The sequence below is a fragment of the Eumetopias jubatus genome, unplaced genomic scaffold, assembly GCF_037043125.1.
Source record: "Eumetopias jubatus isolate StellerSeaLion01/CBP00866 unplaced genomic scaffold, mEumJub1_p1.0 scaffold_14, whole genome shotgun sequence".
Classification (NCBI taxonomy): domain Eukaryota; kingdom Metazoa; phylum Chordata; class Mammalia; order Carnivora; family Otariidae; genus Eumetopias; species Eumetopias jubatus.
In genome coordinates this window covers 8,833,423-8,860,188 of record NW_028274820.1, presented here as the reverse complement: position 1 = coordinate 8,860,188, position 26,766 = coordinate 8,833,423, and the positions used below count along the sequence as shown (strand labels likewise).

The window sequence follows — 26,766 nt, the reverse complement described above, 5'->3', positions numbered from 1 at the left end:
TTCTTATCTGCTCACTTTAGTTGCTGAAATGCCTGTACACCAAACGACTGACATAAAACCACTGGCCCTGAAGGCTGACATCACTGCTGACATTTTCCTTTGGCAATATCCCGTTTCTTCACATAGGGTGAAGTAAAATGGAGCCTATTTTAAATTTTAAGTTTTAGTTCACTCTCTAAAGAGGGGTACACGTTTATCAGATTAAGTCAGCAGCTGAAATAGACAAATTCATTCAATGTTCCTGCCTGTTTCCTCAAAGTATTTTTACTGAATTTAACAATGTGAAGTAGGACAAAATGCAGAAATTTGCCCCAAGTAGCTTCCAGCTCTGATGCACACTCTCAACAGCCTTCATGGATTGAGTTTGAACTTAATAAAATGGATATAAATAAGTCTCCTGAAGTGTTTTTATTTCTCTTTTCAATTTGAACCATCAGAGTGTAAGAGAAAAAAAAATAGCATAAAACTAGTATTATGGAATGGAGGCATGTATTACTAAAAATTCTCATAGTATGTTATTGGTTATGTTGTCAGCTCTGGGGAATTTCAGCCAGGATCTCATCAGCAGTAAAAGACAGGAAACAGCTATGAAGGTTGCTGAGGTAGGATTTCTTGTGTCTCTTCCTAAGGATGGATAAATAGGGACTTTGATGACTTGGGGCTTCTTTTTCATGGTGCATATAGTGGTAAATGTATATATAGAAGAGCTGAAAATAAGGTTTAAAATTAGAAAAAGAGGTGACTTATTCACTGATTCATATTTTGAATGTGAAAGAAACAAAAATTCCTAAGTAGCTCTTGAGCCAAAGAGGAAATTAAAAAATATAATCATAGGTTATTGAGAAAACAAAATTAATGAAAAGATTTTATAAAAATTTATAGGATTTGGTCAAACTCTGAAGACTAAGATGCTGGGGGTTTTTGGTCTTGCGGTTTTTTTTTAAATTTTTTATTGTTATGTTAATCACCATACATTACATCATTAGTTTTTGATGTAGTGTTCCAGGATTCATTGTTTGTGCATAACACATAGTGCTCCACGCAGAATGTGCCCTCTTTAATACCCATCACCAGGCTAACCCATCCCCCCACCCCGCTCCCCTCTAGAACCCTCAGTTTGTTTTTCAGAGTCCATCGTCTCTCATGGTTCATCTCCCCCTCCGACTTACTCCCCTTCATTCTTCCCCTCCTGCTATCTTCTTCTTCTTCTTTTTTTTCTTAACATATACTGCATTATTTGTTTCAGAGGTACAGATCTGTGATTCAACAGTCTTGCACAATTCACAGCGCTCACCATAGCACATACCCTCCCCAATGTCTATCACCCAGCCACCCAATCCCTCCCATTGGTCTTGCGTTTTAAGACTTCATTTAGGTTCATAACAAAATTAAGAAGTTTCGGAGAGTTCCCTTATACACTGTCCCCCATCCTCCCCCCCACCAAAGCGGTATATTTTTTGCAAGTGATAAACCTACATTAATATGTCATTATCATCCAAAGTCCGTAGTTTACATTTAGGGTTCACTCCTGTACAATCTATGTGTTTTGACCAGTGTATAATGACACATATCCACAATTATGGTGTCGTAAAGAGTATTTTCTCTACCTTAAAAATCCTCTGTGCTCTGCCTATTCATGTCTTTCTACCACGGTCCCTGGCAACTACTGATGTTTTTACTATCTTCATAGTTTTTTCCTTTTCTAGAAAATCATGTCGTTGAAATCATACAATATATAGCCTTTTCATATTGGTTTCTTTTACTTGGTACTATGTATTTAAATTTCCTTCATGTCTTTTCATGGCTTGATAGTTCATTTCTTTATTGTGCTGAATAATATTCCATTGTCTAGATATACCACAGTTTATCTATTCATCTACTGAAGCATATCTTTATTTCCTCCAAGTTTTGGCAATTATGAATAAAGCTGCTATCAACATCCATATACAGCTATTTGTGTAGACATACGTTTTCAACATCTTTGGGTAAATACCAGGGAATGCTATTGCTGGATAGTATGGTAAGACTATGTTTAGTTTTGTAAGAAACTACCACCCGATCTTCCAAATTGGCTGTTATTTTGCATTCACACTAGTAAAGAATGAAAGTTCTTGTTGCTCCATATCTTCACCAATATTTGGTGTTATTAATGTTCCACATTTTGGCCACTCTAATAGGTATGCAACAGTATCTCATTGTTCTAATTTGCATTTTCCTGATGACATAGGATATGGAGTATCTTTTCATCTGCTTATTTGCCATGTGTATATCTTCTGTGATGAGATGTCTGTTAATGACATCTCATTTTTTAATGAGATTGTTTTCTTACTGCTGAATTTTAAGAAATTTTTGCATATTTTGGATAATAGTTCTTAATTGGACATGTCTTTGCAAATATTTTCTTCCAGTCTGTGGCTTGTCTTTTTATTTTTCTTGACAATGTCTATTAAAGAGTAGAAAGTTTTAATTTTAATGATGTCCATTTTACCGACTATTTCTTTCATAGATTGTGCCTTTGGTGTTGTATCTAAAAAGTCACATGCCAGTTGTTACATGCCCCTTCATGAATGGATAGGAGCAAGTGAGTGGTCAGGTGGCCAGGCACCATCCTGGTAGAGCTTGGGCACGCTGGGAGCCATACTGTGGAGCTGTTCCTTGTAACTGCATTTGCCTGGGAGGGGTGAGTGGGGGTTGTTCCTCCACAGGGAGGTGTTACCCGCTAGTGATGGACCATGCAGCTGTGCAGAGGTAGTTTTCTTCCGAGATCATTTTAGGAGCCATTCTTTCCCATGTCCAGCTGGAGCAAGGACATGAGACTCCTCTTTAACCAGTTCATGAAGAAATGTGAAGATGGCTTCTAGAAACGTTTGCCTTCATATAAATGTAAATCAACTTGAAGTATTAAAGACTTCAAAACCTTTTTTTGTGTGTGTGGCACAAAGCCTGTAAAATAACAAGTGTCATATGCCCAGCTCTTCCCCAGAAGCCTTAAGGAAGGCCTGGGCCTTGATTATGTGATATTCCATAATCATGTTAAAGAAAGGATAGTTTGCATATTTCAAGGAGGTCCTTATCTGCAAGGAGCACCTGGATTCCTTCATAGAGGTGCCATTGCAACCATGATTGATGTTATTATTGGTATGTCTGCAATTATAGTTGGGGGATCGTCATGACTGACAATCTCAGCATTAATTTTAAAAGATCAATCCCGCTTTGTTCTGTTGTTGTGATAAATAGCCAACTTGATAAAATTGAAGGAAAAAAATTGTTTGTTTTCTGTGATGCTCAAAACATGGATGAGAAGACCCTATATTCAGAGGCAATAAGTTTATTGGTAAAGCTGGATCCCAAAGGAAGTTTGACATAAAAGAGCTTCTGGTGCATTCTACACTAATCTCCACTAGGCTCTCTCTCCTCCAGAAGAAGCTGTTGTCCCCAGTCCTTCTCTACTTACCTGCTGTTGGGTCCCCAAAAGGATGAAGCCTGCTAACATTGACCTTCCTGAACAAATCTTCAGAATACAACTCCAAGAGCTATTTCCACCTTCTAAACTTTTTAACATAGAAGCACTCCCTGTGGGGGAAAAAAATGTCATCGCCAAATAAAAGATCATCTAGATTTTCTTCTGTTATCTTCTAGGAATTTTATAGTTTTATATTTTACATTTAGCTCTGTGGTCCATTTTGAGTTAATCTTTCAGGTTATATAAAGTCTGTTTTATGTTTGTTTGTTTTACATGTTCTTGTCTAGTTGATCCAGCACCATTTAAAAAAAAAAAAAAAAATCTCTGCTCCATTGTGTTGTCTTTGCTCCTTTGTCAAAGATTAGTTGACTATTTATGTGGGTCTCTTTATGGGCTCTCTATTCTGTTCCATTGACCTATTTGTCTATTGCCAATACCACACAATCTTGATCACTGTAGCTTAAAGTAAGTATTAAAATTGGGTAGTGTCAGTCCTTCAACTTTGTTCTTCTTCAATATTCTGATGGTTATTTCTGGTCTGTTGATTTTCCACATAAGCTTTAGAATCAGTTTGTCGATCACCAGAAAGTAACTTGCTTGGATTTTGACTGGAATTGCATTGAATCTATAGATCAAGTTGGGAAGAACTGACATCTTGATAATATCGAGTTTTCCCATCCATGAGCATAGAATCTCTCTCCATTTATTTAGTTATTTGATTTCATTCATTAGTTCTATAGTGTTCCTAATATAGATCTTGTACATATTTTGTTAGATTTATATCTAAGTATTTTATTTTGGGGGGTGCTAATGTAAAAGGTATTGCATTTTACGTTTTAAATTCCATTGTTTATTTACTGTTATATAGGAAAATGGCTGACCTTTTGTATATTATTAACCTTGTACCCTGCAACCTTGCTATTAGTTCCAGGAGTTTTTTGGCTGATTCTTTCAGATTTTCTACATAGATAATCATGTCATCTACAAACAAAGACTGTTTTATTTTTTTCCTTCCAAATCAGTATATGCTTTATTTCTTTTTCTTGACTTATTATGTTAGCTGAGGTTGCTTTTGTTTCAAAAGGAGAGATGAAATAAATGAACCAAGTATTCAATTCAATAAGTTAGAATGGATAAGGAGATTCTGGTCAAAATGTTATACTAAGTTCATGCTTTGGTGCTTTCTACAACCTCAACTCAAAACAATAATAGATAAAATATTTTAAAAATGCAAAACAGGAAATAAGTTGATGACAAAGGTTACTGGAATGTGGCTATGGGCACAGCAATGGCAGGGTTTAGCACTGCTGGGTAAAGATTCCAGAACCAGGCTCACAACTTGAAGTTGGGTGAGGGGTGAGCCCTCTGACAGAAAAACAAATGAAGTCTTATTTTTAGAAGATTTTTGCATTGGAAGTCAGCTGGACAAAGGCCTAGTTTCATGTCCACACTGGCACCAATATGCCCACTTGCTTAATAGCATTGACCAAAACACATTGTTCAAATAATATTGTCTCCAGTATGAATATGGACTAGGATTCCTAAAATTACCTGTTTCTAAGCTGGTATCTGGGAGACTAAGTGGAGGCAACACAAGATCTCTACATAAAAATAGGTAAACAGAGAGAATAAGAAAAAGAAAAGGAAAAACAAACAAAAACTTCTCCAAACACAAGCTTGCAAAAATGTATAAAATGCATAGAATCTTTTATGATAAAAAGACATGGGACAATATTAAGAAATAAAATACTAAATTTACTGCAGATAAAGTTATTTGGAATAGTTGGACAAATATTTGCAATAATTATATTTAAGAATGTAAAATAAGATATAGAAAGAAAAAGCCTCTATGAAAAATGTGAGCAATGATATATTTAAAAAGCAGAAAACCTAAAAACAGCAAGATATAAATAAAAATCAGTTAAAATCTTAGAAATAAAACTTTTAAAAAAACTATATGGGAGGGATTTTAGACTAGACACAATTGCATAGTGAAATGGTGAACTAGAAGCCAGTGCTAAGGAATTAGTCCAGGTGTTACTGCCAAGACCTAGAACCAGAAATGTGAAGTAATATAGGGACTTGGAAACAGTTTGAGAATCTCCCATATATATTTGACGAGAGCTCCAGAATAGAAGAAGTGATGAAGACACAATATTTTAAGAGATAACTTTCAGCATTGAAATAATCAAACAAAATTATTTGAGGTCTGAGATCAAAAGAGCAGTCTAAGCTCTTCAAGATAGTTAAAGAAAAACAAATCCACACCTAGACTCATAACATACTGCAGAATATTCAGGATATAAAGAGAATCTAATATGCATGCTGAGGGAAATGAGCAATAATCTACAAAGGAATAAACATACTGACAGCAAACAGTAGGCATTGGTAAGTGGGGATCATAGTTTCAAAGTGCTGACGTAGCTAATTTAGCCTGTATGTTGGACAAGCTCAACTGGGAGAATGACATCATTGCAAATGAAATGTAGTTGGTATCCCACCCTCCCTTTAAATATTTCCAGGGAAAGAAGTCCTTTTCCTCTCTCAAAATGGGTGGCCTCATGATCTTTCTGAGCACTCTTACGTTACTAAAATGTTTTATGGGCACTTCAAGATAAGAAACACATTTTTATTTTATTTTATTTTTTTTTTTAAAGAAAGTTTCAACTTTTCTTTTAAGATTTTATTTATTTATTTGAGAGAGAGAATGAGAGATAGAGAGCACGAGAGGGAAGAGGGTCAGAGGGAGAAGCAGACTCCCCGCTGAGCAGGGAGCCCGATGTGGGACTCGATCCCGGGACTCTAGGATCATGACCTGACCCGAAGGCAGTCGCTTAACCGACTGAGCCACCCAGGCGCCCATGAAACACATTTTTAAACCAGTTCTTAGACTGGCCAGTCCTATCCCATAGTTAAAGCTCCTAATTTCATTCAAAATTATGTCACTTTCCTCCTCTCAGCTGAGGTTGGTGGGGAAGAGGCCAAGTAGGGGGACAGGAAATTTTCACTGGACTTGTTAAGAGTCAGCTCTCTACTTTCTGGGTTGAGTAATGTTTGAAGCTGGCTCTGATTCACATGCACCTGACTGACGTGGCCTGATGTTCTCTTTCCTGTAGCTGCCTTTACCCTCTGCCTTTACCCACTAAGAATCTAGTGCGCCACCTTCAGCCTCTGGTACTGAGGCCCCACTCCCATGGGAAGCCTGATGGACAGGACCTCAACGGACTCACGTCAGCGTTCTCAGGGCATGACCCACATTTGGCCCATTAGTAAAGTTCACGCTTCCATGACCAACTCTGGGGTTGTTGGCTGATCTTAATCTGGTCACCTCTCCCTCAGCTCTCTTGTTAGCAGTTAACCTGCTGTCTCTGGCTTTTCACATTTCCCAAGTGGGGTTCAGAAGCCAACCCTCAGTGTCCAGTTCACAGCCCACATACTATGCTTTCCCTATCATCCAACTGGAATTTGATACTAGGATTCTTCACCCCACGATTGCCCCAGGTAGGATGGCAGACAGAGTCCTCAGGCTGTGACATCTACAAGGTTGTTCAAAACTGCTGAACCATTTCCTGTGAAAATGTGTACACCTAAGTGGGTTGTCTGTCTTAGAAGTTACTTTGGACTTCGGTGCCTTGAGTTTTCTTACTGAATATCCCATTATATCAACTAAATTAGCATTCAAGATAATTTAGATATTTTTAGATATAAAAAGACCAAGAGGTTTGACAACTGCTGAAATATTGAGATGTATTTCAGCAAGAAGAAAAATGAACTTGAAGGGAAGATATGGATATAATGTGTACAGAAATTAATTAACTGTGAGAGTAAATGTAATTATTACATTTATTTTTCGGTTTTGTTTTATCAAAGGTAGGCAGGCACATAATTTAAGAAGTCAAGTAGTTCTATAGCAGTTGTTTCTTTTTAAACCCGACAGTTTCCAACCTCTCCATCCCCTCAGGCTCTCTCTTGTCAATCTTATCCAGCCCCATTATTTAAAGACAAACAAACAAACAAGCAAAAAACAAATATATGCTATGAAATTACAAATAGAAACTTCCAGTGTAGACCACTCCTGTGACTAGACATGTATGTCTAGATGCCTGCTTGCGCATGGCACTTGGATATCTAGTAAGAATCACAGATCAATAAGGTCACAACAGAACTGCCTTTCTTCTTCAAATCTGCATTATGAGACAATCAAACCCAAAATAAAAATCTGTTCTTTTTAAAGATCCTACTTCAAATCCATCAACAAATCCTACTGGCTCTATCGGAAATATTCCTAAATCTCACCATTTCCATCACATCCCCATGGATCTCATTCTTCCCATGCTCTAGTTTTCCTACTCTGGTCCACTCTCGCCAGTGACTTTGCTGTTCCTCCGTGGTCCCCACACTAGCCCAGCTCAGTAGTTGCTGGTCCTTCAGCCTGAACGTTCCTCCATCTGGATAGTTTCCTGGCTGCCTCCGTACTCCTCTCAGGCCTCTGCTTAACTGCTACCTTATCAATTTATCTCTTTGTATCTAATTCATTTTCACTCAATACCTGTCACCATGCCATTCCCTCTCTCTTGCTCATTCTCCTTTTGTCTCTTTCTCTCTTTCTATGCGTGTGTGGGTGCCCGTGTGCGCACACACACACACACACAGAGTTTGTTCATTTGTTTTTATTAGTTTATAAAATGTCTTCTCTCCCTAGAATGTAAGTTCCATGAGAACAGAGACTTGTGAGAATTTTGTGTCCAGATCAAAATTCACTATAACATGTTCAGAGTTGATAACACCCTCACTGTGGAGGCCAAGAGAGCCACAGCATAGGTGGCCTCTGCTCCTATCTTTCAACAAAATATTCAAATGATTCCAGTAAAGGTCTATTGTCCCATGAGGATGCAATTTGCTAGAAGTTGAGATGGCTTTTATCTATTGATACTTGCTGTGGGTTCAATTGTTCCCTCAAAAAGATATGTTCAAATCCTCACTCCTGTACTTGTAAAAGTGATTTAATTTAGAAATCGAGTCTTTGTAGATGTAATCAAGTCACAATTGATTATAACTAATGGTTATTAATTGCCCTAACCCATTGATTGGTTCTATTATAAGAAGGGGAGTTTAAGACACAGACACACAGTGAGAATGCCATGCACGATGGTTAATTTTAGGTCTCAATTTGACTGGGCCGTAAGTGTCCAGATTTTTGGCCAAATATTATCCTGGGTGTTTTTTTGTGAGGGTATTTTAGGTTGAGACAAGCATTTGAATCAGTAGACTTAGTAAAGCAGACTGCCCCTCCTAATGTGGATGGGCCTCACCTAATGAGTTGAAAGCCTGAATAAGACAAAAAAGCTGACTCTTCATGCAGTAAGGGAGAATTATTTCCCGCTTGACTGCCTTGAACTGGGACATCAGCCTTTTCCCTGCTTTTGGACCCAAACTGAAACTTAAGCTCTTCTGGGTCTGAAGCCTCCCAGCCTTCAGACTAGACCTACTCTAGTGGCTCTCCTGGTTCTCAGGTTTTCACTTGGACTGGGACTACACCACAGGCTCTCCTGGGTCTCCACCTTACTGACTCCCCCTGCAGATCTTGGGATGTGCCTGCCTCAATAATGGCATAACTGCATCATCAGCTCCGTTTCTCTGGAGGACCCTGACGAATACACCATGTGAAGATGGAGCCAGAGATCAGAGTGATGCATCTACAAGCAAAGCAATGCCAAGAATCAAGAATCGCTGGCAACCACCAGAAGCTAGGCAAGAAGTATGGAACAAATTCTTTCTCAGGGTTTCAGAACCTCCAGAAAAAAACCAGTCTTGCCCACACCTGGATTTCAGAATCCCAGCCCCCAGAACCATGAGAGAATACATTTCTGGGTTTTAAGCCCCCAGTATGTGATCATTTGTTACACAGCCCTAGGAAACTAATACAATACCGTTACTCAGTGAACTGCTGTTGATAAGATATTGGTTATCAGAGCCCACAAGTAGAGAAAAAAAGGAAGTTCAGGTTTTTTTTTCCCCTTGCACTATGTGAATTTTCTATCCAGTGGATATCTGACCATAAAAACATCTCAGTAGAGATGTCCTATCACATAAGCCATATCAGCAGGTAGTGTAGAAGCCCCTGCTGTGAGACACCTTCTGGCCCAAGAATTCATCTTGCCTCATGATTGCTGCTGATAGAGAGAATCCAGCAGACAGATGACAACACTTACCTCCAGCAGTGTCTGGATAAAACCAGTCCCACTCAGTTAGATGCCCATGGAGTTGTGCAACATGGTAATGGTGGTGGTTGCAATGGGGCGTCTTCTAGTAAAACAACTAGTTGTATTCTAAGTGGAGAATCCACACTCAAGTTCTGTGACTCTGTTTAATACACACCGGGAGCTCATTCCAACCCTGTATGCGGACCCCAGGGATGTCTGGTAGCCTTGCCAGCAGCATGGCCCTGCAGCATTCACACTGCACAAATCAGATCCAGAAACCCTAAATAGATTTGGATGCCACTCTTGAATCTGGAGGCATACTGGAAAGATGGTTATCCAGGGGAAAATAACAGTAGAACATGGATCAATACGGAAAAAGCAGGCACCAAGCAGAAAGAAAGAAAAAGCAACATGGACGTCAGTTTCATTGTAGGGCCCTGATGATCTTGCACATTTCCGTATAGGCCAAGTAAGGGAGGCTTCACCGCAACCTGACCCAAGTCTTTGCAAACATGCTGTATCGCACTGGCACATGGGGACATAAGCAGCCTTGTAGGCATGTGTCAAGGCAGTTGCCTATCCTCATCCCTATCTTACAGGAGGCAGCTGTGAGCCTCTCTCACCTGTGCCTCTAGTGTCAGCAAAACATGTGACATCACTTAATTCCCTTTTGGATATAGTTGCAGCCTGTAAAAGCACGCGGCTGCAGTTAGCACTGGCTCCTTAGTGGCTGGGCAACCCACTGCCCATGCTGTTTGTCATCTGGACCCTCTGGTTCAGTGTCATCCTGTGGAACAAAGGATATGGGGAAATGTCACCATGCCATCTGGCTTTTAATGTAAGTGATAAACCATGTGGATCCACTCCCATACTCTACGGGAGTATGGCAGCAGACCTACCAGATATGAAACTTGCAGCTCCTCATTTGTCCCTCGGAGACTGTTTGGGGACTTCCTCACTGCTTGGCAGTAAAATGCATCAGTGCAAGAAACGTGATCTCTGGAAGCAGAGATAAAGTTCTGAAAACTGTATTGGATGACTTATTAAATTGCTCTGAGCCTTGACTCTCTCTTTTGCCAAATGGGGACTGTAATACCTATTTTTCAGGTTGGCTGTGAGAATAGCATGATACTAAATTCACTGGGCTTAGAATAAATTCACAAAATGGAAGTTCCGTAGTGGAAGTATGGAGTCAAATAATGTGAGATTGTTTTGTGCTACAAAATTTTCCTGAAAGTCTGTAAAATTTAAGTTGAGTCAAGATTGTTTCATGGTAATCACATCCATTGGGTGCTTGTATCATTTTTACATAATTTTTTTTGCTATTAGGTGAAAGACACTTAGCTATTGCTCTAATTTGTATTTTGGTTATTTAGGAGCATATTTTCTCACATTTCGTTTACTATTTGTAAGCCTGTATACAGTTTTGTGTGTGACATATTTTAATCTTTTCCAAAATATCTAATGGGATGTTAATATGGTGGTCAATTAAAATGCAAAATGATTTTTCCCAATTGCAAATTAAAAAAAATTTTTTCTTGGTCTGTTCCTTCTTATTTTTTTCCTTCTGCAGATTGTAAATATTTTATATTCAAATACGTCTGTTTATCCCTCTGTGAGTTCCTCTACTGCTTCAAAGCTGAGATGGCTCTCATGATACAGATCTGATAAATATTTTATTATATTACTTTGGATTTCCTTTTTTAGATTTTTACAGTTTTATTTTTTGTTTGATTGGGAAGTTAATTTGTTTGGATTTACCTTAAATATTCTTACACAAATGTTAGGCACTAAAAATACTATCTTATTAAATGACATTTTAATGTATATTTGTTCTTGACATTCTATTGATCAAATCATACATTTTAATATACAATTACACTATTTATGACCTTTCTACTTGTTTTCCTTTATTGCTACTATCTGAGATCAAATATTTTCTCATTGTTTGTTTACTGTATTTATTTGATGTATGTTTTTATTGCCAAATAACCAATTTAAAAAAATTAAGTGCATTGCTTTTTAATCCCAATTATCAAAAAAAATAGCTCCCAATTTATAGGATTCTCTAAAAAATACAGAGTGGTAAAAATGGGAAAAACTCACTCATAAAAAAAAAAAAGAAAAGAAACACTCACTCATAATCAAAAACAATCCTTTGTTAACATCTGTTATATTTTATTTCAACTATTATTATACATCATTTTTAGTTTATGAAGTTCTATCATTTATAAAATTGGGGTAATATTTGTACCTACTCAGAGTTATGAGGATTAAATGAAATTAAATGTTTGAACATTGAGCATACTATTCAACATATACTATTTAATGAGTATTAATTGTTACTTTTTACCTACATGGTTCTATGATTTTACACTATCTTTCACTTCACATAGTACTTTATACTTTTCCCCATTCAGATATAAATATTTTCAGTGAAAAATTTTAAACACAATTTAACTGGGTGTATAATATATAATAATACATATGTAAATCATTGTGAATATGTGTGTATATGTTTGTATGTATGTGATTAAACCTACCGTTTTCCTGTTATATATTTGGTTCTTCTCTAGTAGTTTACATTGTGAGAAATTTATCTGTTTTGGAATTTTTGCTGAGAATAGAAATCTTGAACTGGTTTTTCCATCGGTGATAAGGAATGATGAGTAAATGTGGGTGTATGTACTTTCAAAAGGCCTCATTCTGGTTTATAATCCAAACATTTTTGTTACTGTCTCATTTCAGCTTGTCCATATGTTGCCTTAGTCTTTATTTACTAATTTTATATTATTTTTCTTTTTCACTACTATCTGAGATTGTGCATTTTCCCATGTCCTTGTTTACTACTATATCACATTCTTACAAAATCACTAGTTTATGTCTTTTGCCTATTTATGTAATTTCTTCATCATCTTATGGTCTCTAAATATAGCAAGTTCTTCTTTCTCCAAGGATCAGAAAATGTTCTACACAACTTCCTTTTATAATTTTTCAATGTTACATTTTCTTCATTATGAAAGTACTATTGGAGAAATTTGGTAATAGTTGATATGTGAAAAGATACAAAAATAAAAATAACCACACATCCCAGTAATAATAATTAACAGGTTGATTTTATTTTTTTATTCTATTTATTTTTTCTTTGATATTTGAAATTTTTATATATTATCTGTGCATTTTCAATATTTTACTGTAAAGGTACCTAATTTCATAAAAATTATCTCATTAATTACAGAATATTTTATCACACAGATGTATTATGATTACTTTAACCCTTACCTAAATTTAAATATTGAATTTCCCATAAGTTTTTGTGAGTAATGATGTGAACATCTTATTACATAGATACTATTCACCTTTCCAATAATTTCCACTGTGAAATTTACTTATTTATTTATTTATTTATTTATTTATAGAGAGGGAGAGAACGTGCAAGTGGGGGGGGCGGGAGGGAGAGAGAGAGAGAGAGAGAGTCTCAAGCAGATTCCACACCCAGCATACTGCCCACATGGGCCTCAATCTCAGGACCCTGAGATCATGACCTGAGCCAAAATCAAGAGTGCGATGCTTAACTGACTGAACCAACTAGATGTCCCAGTTGCGAAATGTATTTAAATGTATAACTAGTTGGTAAAAATTTTGAGTATTTTTAAAGCTCTTGAAATATAAGGCAAGTCACTTTTAAGGACTTTGCATCAGCATTTATTTATTGTGTTTCATTTTGGGGCCACTTTCAATCTGGAATGTCAAAATGTTTTAATTCTGGACAAGGAGGTTCCAATTTATTTATTTAAAATTACACATAATCCGGGTGCCTGGGTGGCACAGTCGTTAAGCGTCTGCCTTCAGCTCAGGTCATGATCCCAGAGTCCTGGGATGGAGTCCCACATCGGGCTCCCTGCTCAGCGGGAAGCCTGCTTCTCCCTCTCCCAGTCCCCCTGCTTGTGTTCCCTCTCTCGCTGTGTCTCTGTCAAATAAATAAATAAAATCTTTTAAAAAAGTTATACATAATCCTAGACACAGAAAAATGAGGGAACAGAAAGTTCTTGTAATAGAGCTCAATGAATTATATTATGCCTCACTAACATGTTAGTACATTTTAACAACTGGGGTTATGAATAAAAAAGGCATGTATTAATATGTACAGAAGTTTTTATAGATTTTATTGATATAAGGGATTGCAGCATTAATTTATAAATAATAATAAAATATACAATATTCTTTATTGAAATTCCAAGTAGTCAGCTGATTTCTCAGAGAAGGCTTTCACTGACATTTTGCCAAACTTTTCTAACTGTAGCCAATCTACCCTTGCAATTGATGAGTGAGGGTAGTTCTGACAGAATGTTGGTTGATGTTTTCATTGTGGTAACAAATAAAGCAGAAGTGAAACAATGTAGATGTTTGTTCTCATATGTCAGGGAGCTTCTTTGCTGAATTGAATAATGGTTGTCAAACACTGGAAGAATATTTCTGAAGACTTTTGTGCTATTCACATGATGGCAGCTACAAATATGGCACAATGTCAAATTTAGTCTTGATTATTAACATTTTGTTCCCCAACTTATGAAGTTTAGACAATAAAAACACAATAACCAAGCTCTGAATTGAAGCATTTGTTCATTTCCACGCTGCAAATACTCCCACCATGGCCAATTCAGACTACAACCAGATGTCAGTAGTGAGAAATTGGGAAGAAATGCACATTAACACACCATTCTATCATATTTCTATCATAAACACAATAGCCATAAGTAATCTCAAAAATATACCAATAGTAAAATAGGAAGTCATGAGTTTTGAGTATTTATTACCTTTTAAGTATAATTTACTTAATTGTATGTTTATGGAATTCAATTTTTAATAATGGTGGTGTTGACTAACTGGCGTGCGAGATTCCTAAACATGTAAAATCATGTAAAATGTAAAAGTAAACTTGAAAATGAATGGTTAAGAGGTAGCTCTAGTAAGCCACTGCTTAAAACCAAATACAATAAAAAATTTATCTGCACATAGTTCAAGTAAAACTGTTAATGTCTTATCATAAAAAATAGCAGTACTCCATGCCATCTCTTCCCACCTCGAAAGACCTGCTCCCGAGGAGTGATCCACTTCAACTCTTCTTGCCAATTCCGTTCGTATATCTCCACATTAACAAACAAAAACAAAAACAAAAAAAACTTATTGTTTTCTTGATTTATTCCCATTAGACATAGTACATTGGCTTCTTGCATTTCTCTCCTACAGTCCACATTACCCAACACAGTTATGTTGCAGGATTGCAGCGTTCTTGTCACACGGAGTCAAAGAAGGAACCTCGCAGACAAAAAAGGATGAAGTGATGTGAAAGTTTATTAGGTGAAGGCGAGAGCGGAAAGGAAAGACAAAAGCTCTCTAGCACGAAGAAGGACTTGAATGGGTTGCCACGGAGGGCTTTTAGTGGCTGGTATTTTGTTGAGAACTGATTGGGAAGCTTATGGCCTTGAGATTGTGTGCCATCTTGGTTTGTTCCCATGGTCTGTTCTGTCTCAGCATCTCCACCTGCCAGGACTAGTTTTGGAGCCTAGTCAGGGGAGGCAGGGGCCTCCTATCTTTCCTGCCTATGACTTCACCCCTTCCCTATTCGTGGGACAGGACCTGCGGGCAGAAAGAGCAATACTGGGATTGTGAGGAGTAACTGATTGTATACATTTTTTAATATATATATTTTTAAAGATTTTATTATTTATTTATTTGCCAGAGAGAGAGAGAGAGAGAGAGACAGCCAGAGCATAAGCAGGGGGAGTGGCAGGCAGAGGGAGAAGCAGACTCCCTGCTGAGCAGGGAGCCCGTTGGGGGACTTGATCCCGGGACCCTAGGACCATGACCTTAGCCGGAGGCAGACGCTTAACAACTGAGCTGCCCAGGCATCCTTCTTTTTTTTTTTTTTTTAATATATATATTTTTCAAGATTTTATTGTTTATTTATTTGCCAGAGAGAAAGAGAGATTGCATACTTTTTAATTAGTGGGGGTAGGGATAGCGCAGGTCTCCAAGGAAACTGGAAGGAAGGCTTTCAGGACCTTGAAGGGCCAACTGTTGCCAAGATAAGGTTACTTTTAAACATTAAGATACTAAGGTGGCCATGAGTTCCTTGAGGAAGGTCATGCTCTGCATGTTTCAGGGATCTAGAGTGGGCTGCAAGCTACACGGAGATTTTAATTTAAGCTATATTTCTTTGGCCTTTGTATCCCACATTAGTTACATTATAATTTACAGATAAATCAATATCAGTATTTATAATAGCATAAAAATGTACTTTTGAGCCACATGGTTAATATTTCTCCTTTCTTATAAAATTCTTAATATGTTCCTGGAGTTAATACTCCTTACCTTTGATTGATTGATTGATTTCTCTGTTTAGTTCTACATAATTTTCTCCCGCATATTCCAATATCTTTACTTCCATCAAAAGAGCAGTATTTTCTAAACACATAATGACATCAGTTCTATTTTATTTCATTTTTCTTGTAGACTTCTGTATTCTTTTTCCATGTCTATGTACTAATTCATCACAAACTTTGTGCCTTAAAATAACCACGTTCATTAAATTCTCATGGTTTCTGTGGGTCAGGAGTTCAGTTGTGGCTTAGTTGGGTCCTCCATTTAGGACCTCCCGGCTACAATCGAGGTTTTGGTTAAGTTGGGTTCTTTTCTGGAGCTTGGGCTTCTCTTCTAAATTCATATGGTTTTTGACATAATTCAGTTACGTGGATGTATGTTTTTGCATCATATGGTCTCTTTGATATGTCCATTATTGCTTTTTAAAAATAATTTCATTTGGTATTTAGCAAAACTTGTATTATTATCCTAGAAGTTTCCTTTATTGTGCTCCCAATTCCTTTTTCATAATTAACATTTTACTATCTCATCTCTCAGTTTTTAGATGTATCCTTGACTCCTACATATTACCTAGATAACAATTATCTTATTCTACTTTTCCCTTTCTCGTCCCATTTTTTAGCTGCTTTCTTTTTACTGTTCGAACTTATAACATTAACACAATATTCTTCTACCCAGAATACTTAACTTCCCTTCCTATTTCCTCTTTCCCTTATGCCTCCAAAAGCACCAACCTCTTTTCTATGAAGCAGATTCTTTCACAGAAGCTCTGCTTCCTTATGGCCGCCATTTTGGTCTCGCTCACTTTCAGCCTTGCTCTGCAGTTAGCTCTGTGACTTAGCAAGTCCTGAGTGCTGTTAAGTATTTTGGCTTTTACCGTCAGACCTTCTCTTTATGGCGTGATTTATTCTGCTTTGCTACACCCCCTATGCTTCTCTACACCTCCACAAAGTGTCTTAAGTCACCCCTTCCCTGGTCTTCACACTCAAAGGCTTGGTGATGGTAGAAGCTTTGTTGGAATTTGGAATTGGGTTTAACGTTTATGGTAATCTCTGTTGTGTAGTAAGACTGAAGGTATAGTTCCTGTGTGCTTTTAATTGCTCATGTGTGGGAAAATTTGAAATCAGGCAGCTGACATTTTCTTACAGATTTGAAAGTTGAGTAAATATGGTTTTCTTTGTTGAATAATATCTGCTTCACTGATTTCTTTGTTCTCACACTCTTGAAATCCTGTTATGGGAAACTGGACTTTCAAGATTAGTCCCTGATTTTCATTTCTTTGCTAATTTTAGCCTCCGTCATTGCTTTGTTCTGCTTTTTGGTAATTTCTTAGACTTCAACTCTTTGTCCAGGTCATTTCAGGCTGTAATAACAAAAATATGATAGACTGGATGGCTTAACAAGGAACATTTATTTTTTACTGTTCTAGAGGCTGGAAGTCCAAAGTTAGGATGCTGGTAGGTACCATGCCTGGTGATAGCTCCCTTCCTGGTTTGCAGGTGGCCATCTTCTCATATCACAGAGAGAGAGTGGGAGAGGGCTCTGGTCTCTCTTCTTATAAGGGAAATAATCCCATCATGGAGACCCTATCCTCAACACCTTATCTAAATCTAATTACCTCCCAAAGACCCCACCTTCTAGAACCATCATACTGGGGTTTAGGGCTACAAAATATATTTTGGGGGGGCCACCAGCATTTAGTTCATAGCACCCTTTTATTAATTATTTTTGTTTAATCTATCATGTTTTCAATTTTAAATAACTTTGTCTTTTTTTTTTTTCTTATCATAGCATTGGGTTCTTTTTCATGTTTATAGTATATTTTTGTATCTCTCCAAAGGTAGTTATAACTTTTTGGAAACTTTCCCTCGATCCCTGAGTGTCTGTTTTTCTGCTTTACTGTTTTGGTCTCTAGCCATCGAAGCCTAGTCCAAACCTCAATCATTCTTGACCAGATAATGGCAGTAGACTCTGAATCAATCAGGGTCCAGCCAGGACAACCACAACCTCTCTAGGTACTTCACATAGAGGAACGTTTACAGGAAATTGCTTACATAGTGATGGGAGAGCTGAAAAGGTGAATGGGACTGTGGGGAAATGACCCTAAGGCTGGGGGTACTCCTGGGTGAGATGATGCTTCCAGACTCTGAAAACCAGCTGTTGTACGGGAAACCTAGAATCATGTGGGGTCTGTACAGTGAGTTCTGGCACCGCAAAGTTGCGGCCTGAAACCGAGAAAGAGGGAGAAAAAGATCTAGCTTCTCCCTCCGCCTGTTCCCCACCTTTTCCAACCCTCTCCTGGCTAACTCTGCCAGGAGGCAGCAAAGCTAACTCTGCTGGAATTGTGAGGAGCTACAAATCTCAGGCCTCCTTGCTGTTCCTCATGGGATGGCGAGCAGAACAAAGAGGGTCTTTTCCCCACACACTGGCAAGAAGGAACCTTCGAAAATGCAAGTCTGATCCTTTTTGTTCTCTGCTTGAAACTCCCTAGTGGCTTTCCAGCTATTCGGAGGAAGGCCAAGGGGCTTATCATTGCTTTTAAAAAAAGACATGTGACTGGGGTTCCAGCTTTTTGGACTCTCCCTCACACTTACATTCCTCTTGCCTTGCTGCTTCTTGAACATTCTCACATAAAACAGTAAATGTCCACCCCAATACTGTTATGCCCTTACCCTGCTTTGGTTCTCTCTATACCTTCCCACCAACTGCCATATTATCTATTTGTTGGGTCTTTTTAAAATTAATTAATTAATTTCTTTGTTGATTTTTGGTCATTCCTTTACAAGAATATAAGTTGGATCAAGAGAGGGACTTTATTTTTTGCTTTATCCATAGCACCTAGAATATTGTAGGCAACTGTTTAATGCTTATTGGATGAATGAGTTAGTTATGCAGTTATTTATTGAACACCTGCAATGAAAAAATAAACCACTTTCAAGAGATTAAGTTGTGGGAGGACATTTTTTTTGGGGGGGTGCCCTCAGTTTTCAGTGCTGGAGGCATTTTCCCTGGGGCTGCTTAATATCTTCAGAGAAGCCTCTATCTTGTGACTGGAGTGGAGAGGTGTAGAGATGAGGGGGTCCAACATGAGGCCAGACTGCTGGTGGGCTGAGGTTTCGGTAGTCTCCTTTATAACCTTTCACTAACTTCTTTTCTTTCCATAGGTTTGAAGTGTTTTCAGGTAACAAACTTTTAATTCCTGCCTCATTGCCTAAGGAGGGGGAAGAGTCCGTGGTTCGAATTGCTCTACAATTTTCTGTCAGTTCCTCTTTCTCAGTTCCCTTTCTCATCATCACTGTTGTGTTCCTGGTGTTCACAGGTGCGCAGCCCATGGGATTTCTGTGGGAGAAGGGTGGCTGTGTTCACTTCCCCAGTCCCCTCTGCAGGTGCTTGGCTATAGACCATTGATTGCCGTGGTTGCCAACACATTTCTATCCGATTTGGGTATTCAAAATATTAGTTGAAACCTCTTGCCTACTGTTCTTTTCTCTTGTAATTTTTGTCCCCATGGGTTAAGGTCTTGTAGAAATTATTTATTGTCATTTTAGCAGATTTTTGGAAAGAAAAAAAGAAACAGGTATGGTCTACCACTTTAACCAAAATTCTTCTGATTCTCTTTTATTATAAAGACCCAGGACTTATATGAGTAAAAAATAAAGTTTCACAGTCAATTTTATTTAATTTTACCTTTTGACTGCTTGGCACATTTTTGTAACTTTTAAATCCTCACTAAAATGTGAAAAACAAAACAAAAGAAACAAACAAGCGCAGAAGGAAACTAAGAATTTGTGTGACTGGATAAGAATTCTTCCTTTATTGCTGTCTAGGATGGGAGTTTCCACAGATTTCCTCAAACCTAGGTCCTTAAAAGGAAGCACAGGGAGAAGGCTTACGCCAGGGGCACACATGCATTGAACAGGAAAACTGTTCCTTATGTTCTCCCACATTCACGAAAGCAGGGGTGTAATGGGTGTCCTGATTTTGTTTTTACAAAACCTGTGTAATTTATTGAAATGGAAACCTAGAGGCTTATCTCTCTCTGGTATTGCTCCCAAAGGATTCCGTTCCAGAAAGCAGTCAGCAAAAATGTTGATCGTTCCCCCAAAGCAGATCTGCAGAAAGAATAAATACTCTCAGAATGCAGAAATGAGAGAGAAAAGAGAAACCAATCAGCCAAACAAACAATATAGTTTGCTTAAAAGCTGCCTCAACCATTTTGTGAGCTGATTATAAAAATATTACTTTGAATTTTATATCTTATCTGTGTTGCATAAATTAGTAGAAGGGAGAGTAATCCATTTTATGACTGGCATGGTTCCAAAGTTTTCTCCAAACACACAAGAAAATAAGTTCTAAAACAAGCAAGCGAATTCACCAACTACTCTAAGAAAATTACTGTTGGCATTTTTCTATTTGCTTTTTTTTCCTTTTGCTCTTGCTTTTCCATATTATACTTCACCACAGAACTCTTTCAGCATATAAGGACAAACACACGTGAGCATGCATACACACATGCACACACACACTGAGTCATGACCACATAACTCAGCTGCCCAAGATCACTTAGAACAGTGCTTTCCCCAAACAATGAGCTTGGGTTAAAAGGAGAGGTGCTAGAAGCAGTGTTGGTAGAGTTTTAGCATCAGCCATGTGCTGTGCCTGGATGCCCTAGTGTTCAGCACAATTTATGAGTCCATTATCCTGCATCTCACATGGTGATTATCTTGGTAAGAGAGCGAGTGGGCTGCCTACACAGTATTTCCACCCACCGGGAATTTTCCCATAATGTTGGACTACAAAACAGAAGGAAGAGATTTTCTTCTGTTTCTCACAAAACTCCCCTGGCTCCTTTACAAATTTGCCCATCCTTCTCTTATAACTTTTGAATTGTTATGACTGAGTTCCCCCTAAAATATTTTTGCATTATTTATTTCTTAGCTTGTGCCAAGCCAGACACAAAATTTATGGTGTGCTCTTTTTCCAAAATAAGAACGTGAAAATTACATTTAAATAATAAAAATGGAAATGCAGTTGACTCTTCATAGTGCAATTTAATGTCTCATGCACAACCAGAACAGGTGGATTTTGACTTTTCTCATGCACAGAGGTTACAATTTATTAGGCCTGTGTTTTACACACATACATACACACACAAACATTTAGTTTACAAAAATTCAATCATACTATTTTTCATGTTTTGCAAACCAATCCAATATTTTTTTGGAAATTAGCAATGTACATGATTTATTTTTCTTTTTTTTAAATTTTTTAATTGTTATGTTAATCACCATACATTACATCATTAGGTTTTGATGAAGTGTTCCAGGATTCATTGTTTGTGCATAACACCCAGTGCTCTACGTAGAATGTGCCCTCTTTAATACCCATCACCAGACTAACCCATCCTCCCACCCCCCTCCCCTCTAGAACCCTCAGTTTGTTTTCCAGAGTCCATCGTCTCTCATGGTTCGTCTCCCCCTCCGACATACGCCCCTTCATTCTTCCCCTCCTGCTATCTTCTTTTTTTTTCTTAACATATGTTGCATTATTTGTTTCAGAAGTACAGATCTGTGATTCAACAGTCTTACACAATTAACAGTGGTCACCATAGCACATACCCTCCCCAATGTCTATCACCCAGCCACCCCATCCCTCCCACCCCACACCACTCCAGCAACCCTCAGTTTGTTTCCTGAGATTAAGAATTCCTCATATCAGTGAGGTCATATGATACGTGTCTTTCTCTGATTGACTCATTTCACTCAGCATACCACCCTCCAGTTCCATCCACGTTGTTGCAAATGGTAAGATCTCATTCCTTTTGATGGCTGCATAATATTCCATTGCGTATATATACCACATCTTCTTTATCCATTCATCTGTCGACAGACATCTTGGCTCTTTCCACAGTTTGGCTATTGTGGACATTGCTGCTATAAACATTGGGGTGCACGTACCCCTTCGGATCCCTACATTTGTATCTTTGGGGTAAATACCCAGTAGTGCAATTGCTGGATCGTATGGTAGCTCTATTTTCAACTGTTTGAGGAACCTCCATACTGTTTTCCAGAGTGGGTCACCAGCTTGCATTCCCACCAACAGTTTAGGAGGGTTCCCCTTTCTCCGCATCCCCGCCAACATCTGTCATTTCCTGACTTGTTAATTTTTGCCATTCTGACGGGTGTGAGGTGGTATCTCATGGAGGTTTTGATTTGGATTTCCCTGATGCCGAGCGAGGTTGAGCACTTTTTCATGTGTCTGTTGGCCATTTGGATGTCTTCTTTGGAAAAATCTCTGTTCATGTCTTCTGCCCATTTCTTGATTGGATTCTTTGTTCTTTGAGTGTTGAGTTTGATAAGTTCTTTATAGATTTTGGATACTAGCCCTTTATCTGATCTGTCATTTGCAAATATTTTCTCCCATTCTGTCGGTTGTCTTTTGGTTTTGTGGACTGTTTCTTTTGCTGTACAACAGCTTTTTACCTTGATGAAATCCCAATAGTTCATTTTTGCCCTGGCTTCCCTTGCCTTTGGCGATGTTTCTAGGAAGAAGTTGCTGCGGCTGAGGGGTCGAAGAGGTTGCTACCTGTGTTCTCCTTTAGGATTTGGATGGACTCCTGTCTCACATTTAGGTCTTTCAACCATTTGGAGTCTATTTTTGTGTGTGGTGTAAGGAAATGGTCCAGTTTCATTCTTCTGCATGTGGCTGTCCAATTTTCCCAATACCATTTGTTGAAGAGACTGTCTTTTTGCCATTGGACATTCTTTCCTGCTTTGTCAAAGATGAGTTGACCATAGAGTTGAGGGTCCATTTCTGGGCTCTTGATTCTGTTCCATTGATCTATGTGTCTGTTTTTGTGCCAGTCCCATACTGTCTTGATGATGACAGCTTTGTAATAGAGCTGGAAGTCTGGAATTGTGATGCCGCCAGCTTTGCTTTTCTTTTTCAAGATTCTTCTGGCTATTCGGGGTCTCTTCTGGTTCCATACAAATTTTAGGATTCTTTGTTCCATTTCTTTGAAAAAGGTGGATGGTATTTTGATGGGGATTGCATTGAATGTGTAGACTGCTCTAGGTAGCACTGACATCTTCACAATGTTTGTTCTTCCAATCCATGAGCATGGAACGTTTTTCCATTTCTTTGTGTCTTCTTCAATTTCTTTCCTGAGTATTTTATAGTTTTCTGAGTACAGATCCTTTGCCTCTTTGGTTAAATTTATTCCTAGGTATCTTATGGTTTTGGGTGCAGTTGTGAATGGGATCGACTCCTTGATTTGTCTCTCTTCTGTCTTGTTGGTGAATAGGAATGCCACTGATTTCTGTACATTGAATTTCTATCCTGCTGCTTGACTGAATTCCTGTATGAGTTCTAGCAGTTTTGGGGTGGAGTCTTTTGTGTTATCCACATACAGTGTCATATCATCTGCAAAGAGTGAGAGTTTGACTTCCTCTTTGCCGATTTGGATGCCTTTGATTTCTGTGTGTTGTCTGATTGCTGTGGCCAGGACTTCTAATACTATGTTGAATAGCAGTGGTGATAGTGGACATCCCGGCCATGTTCCTGACCTTAGGGGAAAGGCTCTCAGCTTTTCTCCATTGAGAATGATATTCGCTGTAGGTTTTTCATAGATGGCTTTTATGATATTGAGGTATGTACCCTCTGTCCCTATACTCTGAAGAGTTTTGATCAGGAAATGTTGCTGTACTTTGTCAAATGCTTTCTTCTGCATCTATTGAGAGGATCATATGATTCTTGTTCTTTCTTTTGTTAAATGTATTGTATCACGTTGATTGATTTGCCGATGTGAACCAACCTTGCAGCCCAGGGATAAATCCCGCTTGGTCATGGTGAATAATCCTTTTAATGGACTGCTGGATCCTATTGGCTAGTATTTTGGTGAGAATTTTTGCATCCATGTTCATCAAGGATATTGGTCTGTAATTCTCCTTTTTGATGGGGTCTTTGTCTGGTTTTGGGATCAAGGTAATGGTGGCCTAATAAAACGAGTTTGGAAGTTTTCCTTACATTTCTATTTTTTGGAACAGTTTCAGGAGGATAGGTATTAATTCTTCTTGAAATGTTTGGTAGAATTCCCCTGGGAAGCCATCTGGCCCTGGGGTTTTGTTTTTTGGAAGATTTTTGATGACTGCTTCAATTTCCTGAGTGGTCATAGGTCTGTTCAGATTTTCTATTTCTTCCTGGTTCAATTTTGGGAATTGATACATCTCTAGGAATGCACCCATTTCTTCCAGGTTATCAAATTAGCTGGCATAGAGTTGCTCATAATATGTTCTTATAATTGTTTGTATTTCTTTGGTGTTGGTTGTGATCTCTCCTCTTTCATTAATGATTTTGTTGATCTGGGTCATTTCTCTTTTCTTTTGGATAAGTCTGGCCAGGGGTTTATCAATCTTGTTAATTCTTTCAATGAACCAGCTCCTAGTTTCATTGATCTGTTCTACTGTTCTTTTGGTTTCTATTTCATTGATGTCTGCTCTGATCTTTATGATTTCTCTTCTCCTGCTGGGTTTAGGCTTTATTTGCTATTCTTTCTCCAGCTCCTTTAGGTGTAGGGTTAGGTTGTATGTTTGAGACCTTTCTTGTTTCTTGAGAAAGGCTTGCATTGCTATATACTGTCCTCTTAGGACTGCCTTTACTGTATCCCAAAGATTTTGAACAGTTGTGTTTTCATTTTCATTGGTTTCCATGAATTTTTTTAATTCTTCTTTAATTTCTTGGTTGACACATTCATTCTTTACTGGGAAGCTCTTTAGCCTCCATGTATTTGAGTTCTTTCTGACTTTCCTCTTGTGATTGAGTTCTAGTTTCAAAGTATTGTGGTCTGAAAATATGCAGGGAATAATCCCAATCTTTTGGTACCGATTGAGACCTGATTTGTGACCTAGGATGTGATCAATTCTGGAGAATGTTCCATGGGCACTAGAGAAGAATGTGTAATCCATTGGTTTGGGATGGAATGTTCTGAATATGTCTGGGAAGTCCATTTGGTCCAGTGTGTCATTTAAAGTCTTTATTTCCTTGTTGATCTTTTGCTTAGATGATCTGTCCATTTCAGTGAGGGGGGTGTTAAAGTCCCCCACTGTTTTTGTAGTCATTGTGTTTCTTCACTTTTGTTATTAATTGCCTTATATAATTGGCTGCTCCCATGTTAGGGGCATAGATATTTACAATTGTTAGTTCTTCTTGTTGGATAGACCCTTTAAGTAAGATAGAATGTCCTTCTTCATCTCTTATTACAGTCTTCAGTTTAAAATCTAATTTGTCTGATATAAGGAGTGCCACTCCAGCTTTCTTTTGGTGTCCATTAGCATGGTAAATGGTTTTCCACCCCCTCACTTTCAATGTGGGGGTGTCTTTGGGTTAAAATGAGTCTCTTGCAGACAGCATATTGATGGGTCTTGTTTTTCAATCCAATCTGATAGCCTGTGTCTTTTGATTGGGGCATTTAGCCCATTGACATTCAGGGTAACTATTGAAAGGTATGAATTTAGTGCCATTGTATTGCCTGTAAGGTGACTGTTACTGTATATTGTCTGTGTTCCTTTCTGATCTATGCTGCTTTTAGGGTCTCTCTTTGCTTAGAGAACCTCTTTCAATATTTCTTGGAGTGCTGGTTTTGTGTTTGCAAATTCCTTTAGTTTTGTTTGTCCTGGAAGCTTTTTATCTCCCCTTCAATTTTCAATGACAGCCTAGCTGGATATAGTATTCTTCGCTGCATATTTTTCTCATTTACTGCTCTGAACTTCTCATGCCAGTCCTTTTTGGCCTGCCAGATCTCTGTGGATAGGTCTGTTGCCAATCTAATGTTTCTACCATTGTAGGTTACAGATCTCTTCTCCTGAGCTGCTTTCAGGATTTTCTCTTTGTCTCTGAGACTTGTAAGTTTTACTATTAGATGTCGGGGTGTTGACCTATTTTTATTGATTTTGAGAGGGGTTCTCTCTGCCTCCTGGATTTTGATGCCTGTTTCCTTCCCAACATTAGGGAAGTTCTCTGCTATAATTTGCACCAATATACCTTCTGCCCCTCTCTCTCTGTCTTCTTCTTCTTCTTCTGGGATCCCAATTATTCTAATGTTGTTTTGTCTTATCGTATCACTTATCTCTCGAATTTTGCCCTCGTGGTCCTGTAGTTGTTTATCTCTCTTTTTTGCAGCCTCTTTATTTTCCATCATTTGGTCTTCTATATCACTGATTCTCTCTTCTGCCTCATTTATCCTAGGAGTTAGTGCCCCCATTTTTGATTGCACCTCATTAATAGCCTTTTTGATTTCGACTTGGTTAGATTTTAGTTCTTTTATTTCTCCAGAAAGGGTTTCTCTAATAACTTCCACACTTTTTGCAAGCCCAGCTTGTATCTTTAAAGTCATGATTCTGAACTCTAGGTCCGACATTGTACTAATGTTTGTATTGAGTAGTTCCCTGGCAGACGGTACTACGTCTTGTTCTTTTTGCTGAGGTGACTTTTTTCATCTTGTCATTTTGTCCAGAGGAGAATTGATGAATGAGGGAACAAAATGCTAAGAGGTTAACAACGTCCCCAGCAGATATACTCTATATAAGTCAGAAAAGACCTGAAAGCAGGGGAAAAGAAAGAGAAAGAAAGATAAAAGAAAGAGAAAAAAAAAAAAAAGAAAAAGAAAAAGATAAAAACAAACAAAAACAGAACAAAACAAAAAAATAGAATATGATCAAA

At 38.1% G+C, this 26,766-nt stretch overlaps 1 pseudogene; it reads left to right on the top strand.

Annotated features, from left to right (window-relative positions):
* The first annotated feature begins 2,789 nt into the window (after positions 1 to 2,789).
* On the top strand, positions 2,790 to 3,367 carry LOC114213669 (acyl-coenzyme A thioesterase THEM4 pseudogene; annotated as a pseudogene).
* Positions 3,368 to 26,766: the final 23,399 nt, after the last annotated feature.